Below are 3,828 nucleotides of genomic sequence, written 5' to 3' on the forward strand. Positions count from 1 at the left end.
AACTAAGTGAAATCAATAAAATATCGACTCATCACACATTAATCACAATTGAAATCATGCATATGTCTTAAACAACTATGAGCAACCACCATTTATGCTTAAAAGCTAAACCAATCATTATCTCAACATGGATCAGTAGACAATAAAGCAAACACAAGATAATCTTACTTCTCACCATCAACAATTTATCACTTAACACCAAAACATTGCAGCAACTATTCATTTAACCAAGTACATAACTCAACTGAAATTAAAAGCAAAATAAACACAGTTCAAACAACCATAAAAATAAAGTAAAAGAAAACTCCTACTTTAGCAACATCCATCAGGAGATGTTGTCATCACTCTCATTAGAAGCATCTGAATCTTCCTCCAAATCATCCTCATCTTCATCGTCCTCATCTGAATCTGCCAAGAAAGTGTTGAGCGTTGCGTAACTCGACCATGTCCTCTTTGCCCTGATCAAATGGCGTTGGGTGCCCCTCAGCAGAGGGCCCTCAGCGTCATATCAGTCTGCAGAATTTTTCTGCATTTTTTCACAACTCAACCCATGATTTTGAAAATTTGACAATTTTGATCATTCAATTCAACCCAGTTTAACATGTTTTCACTAAAGAAACTTGTTCAACATTAAAAGGAAGGAATTTGAATGCTAAAATGACAATTTCAATGAAAACTTTCAAAAATTTCTAATCCTCTAACTTAAGGTTTCACATTTCACATTTGTAACACATTTAGCTTCATAAAGCTCATCACAAAACACTTAACCAAACCAGACATACCATTGCATACTAGATCACACAAGACAGATAAAAAACAAACAAACAACTAAAAAGTAAAAAGAAAGGTTTAGAAAACTAGGTTGTCTCCCAATTAGCACTTGTTTAACGTCATTAGCTTGACACCATTATGCTCAATTTAGATTTTTGATGTTGGAGGGAGAGTCTTATGCATAACAACACTACAATTACCTTGCATTTCAATTGTTTCTTCATCTAGATATTTCTTCTTTTTAGTGAGAAATTGTTTCACGCATTTAGCATAAGCAGGAATTTGTTGCAGTGCTTTAGTCAAAGGGATAGTAATCTTCAATTTCTTGAAGATATTCATGAATCGCCCAAATTGCTTCTCTTTTTCCTTCTTTGAAAAACTTTTCGAGGGGCTTCTCAATTATTTTTCCTTTTTCTCTCTCTTCTCTCTCTTTTTATTTTCTCTCAGCCTCATCTTTTCCTTCTTCATTCATCTCTTCTTTTTCACTCAACTTAGCTTTCTCTTTTCTCTCAATTTTTCTCTCATCTAACATTTTGTCACTTCTAGTCATAATGACACTACACTTCTCTTTCGGGTTAACTTCAATATTAGCTCCAAAATTCTTATCAGACTTCTCCTCCAACTTCTTAGCTAGTTGTCCAACCTGTATCTCCAAATTTGTAATGGCAAATTATGTGCTTTTATGATTGGAGATGATACTTGCATGAATTGTTGTTGTGTGCCCTCTAGTTTTGCAGTCCTGTCAGATAAGGAGGGTTGTGGTTGATATTTCTATTGTGGTGGTCTATTAAATGGCCTAACTTGCCCTTGACCCATGCTTGGGTGAGGTTTCCACCCTTGGTTGTAGTTACCTTGGCGGCCCTGATTACCCATATAATTAACTTCTTCTTGGGAGTTAGCTTGCATTGCATACTGACCATTTACATGATCTCCACCATATAGCTCACAACCTTGATGTTGAACATGAGAGACATTTTCAAGCTCTTTAGGTAACTGAGAGATTTTCTTCATTAGAGTCTCAAGTTGTTGAGTCATTATTTTGTTTTGAGCTAATAGAGCATCTTGAGGTTGCAGTTGAAGAACTACTTTTTGTTGAAATCGAGCTCTTTCATTTTGCGTGTCATTATCATTAGCAACCATGTTCTCTATCAACTCATAAGCTTCCTCTAGAGTCTTCCACTTGATGTTACCTCCGGCTAAGGCATCCAACATCAATTTAGATTGTGAGTTCAGTCCTCCAAGAAAAAGAATGACTACCGTATGTTCATCAAATCCATGAGTGGGAGTTTTTCGCAGTAAACTTTTGAATCTATCCCAAGCTTGACCTAAAGTTTCATCCATGCCCTGCCGAAAAGAAGATATTTCTTCCTTCCCTTTATTTATCTTGGACCGAGGAAAGTATTTATTCAGAAACTTAGCCACCATATCTTCCCACACATTGAAACTATTCTCAGGGAATGAATTTAGCCACATCTTAGCATTGCCGCCCAAAGAGAAAGGAAACAAGCTAAGTCTAATAGCTTCATCTGGAACATCATGAATCTTCACTGTATTACATATATCTATGAAAGTGGTCAATGTTCATATGGATTCTCATGAGCTAATCCATTGAATTGATTGCTTTGCACCAAGTGAATGAGAGTTGGCCTCATAATACTGTTAAAATGAAGAGGGCCAATGGCAGTTGAATAATCCTCTAGAGTACGTCTAACTGGACCCATATTCTGATTGTCAGTCATGTCTTTTGTTTCCTGATCAGATACTGAAGTGAAGGGTTGTTCAAGAGTCTCAAGAGAAGGAAAAAGTTCTTTGGAAACCCTCTTCTGCCTTCTTCGTCTACTATTCTTCCTTCGGGCATTATTCTTTACTTCCAGACCTATAAGGAGAGGTTTAGATCCTAGTACGAATTTTTTTCCTGCATACACTAAAGAACACAACACTAGAGCACCCAATTTGCCCCAAAAGATAAAACATAAACAATAATAAAAAATAGTAACAAAAATAATTAAGAATAAAGTCTAAACTAGTTAAGAATCACACAAAAGTATAGTGTTAACCACGAGCCCCCGGTAATGGTGCAAAAAACTTGTTACGATATTGGCAAGTGTACAAAATCATATCAAATAATAAAACGTTAAGACCGAATATCGTTTCCCAAGAGACTCGTGTGACACTAAAAAATTGAATATTTACTTAACTACTTAAGACCGAAGAACGATTCCATTGGATGAAATTAAAATGCAATAAAAGTAATTATGATGCTTTAAAAGTAAAGTTTATCTTTAGATGCTAAAACAAGAATGAATGGATGAAATTGATGATATGAGATGATGATGTTGTTGGGGTTAGATTTCATCTACTTCACTTTCATGAATATTAGAACTCATCTTCTTTATTGGAATGCTAATGTCACTTATGGAATTACTTAGAACCCATTTCCTTGGTGTAAAAACCCTAGCCTTAGTTATTAGACATCAATCCCTTGAAACCCTAATAACCAATTCCACATTAAGAAAAGAAGCTTAAGACAACCAAATGTCCTATCTCTATCCCTAGATTTTATTTCCTTTAGGTGAATCCCTCCAGATCATGGTTCCTATGCTATTTCCCAATAACAAAGAATTCAACCATCAAGCTATGAATGGAAAAAACATAACAAGCATTAAGAAAAGGAGAAAATCACTAACATTCAATGAAAGAAGCATAAAATATTTAAAACATGTTCAATTACATGAAATTCAGAGGTTACATCTTTCCCCAACAACAAATGAATTTAGTTCTCCATTGTCATGGAGAACCTTGGCTTACAATGGAAGAATGTAAATGAGATGGAAACCCTAGAAAGAGAAAAGGAAAGCTCCCTCATGCCCAATCTTCCTTCAAAGGTTCGAAAATAGGGTTTTTGTGCTTCAGCCGTCAAAAGATATCCACCCTAATGCGTAAAAGCCTTTAAATATATCAGTACTGCCACATAAGCCAACGTCGCCAACGCTCAGCGCCTTGGTTGGGGCGCCCGGGCGTGCTGCGTGATTTGTGGCTGGCGCTCAACGCCCCTGA

Source organism: Vigna radiata, unplaced genomic scaffold (genome assembly GCF_000741045.1).
Source record: "Vigna radiata var. radiata cultivar VC1973A unplaced genomic scaffold, Vradiata_ver6 scaffold_447, whole genome shotgun sequence".
Taxonomy (NCBI): domain Eukaryota; kingdom Viridiplantae; phylum Streptophyta; class Magnoliopsida; order Fabales; family Fabaceae; genus Vigna; species Vigna radiata.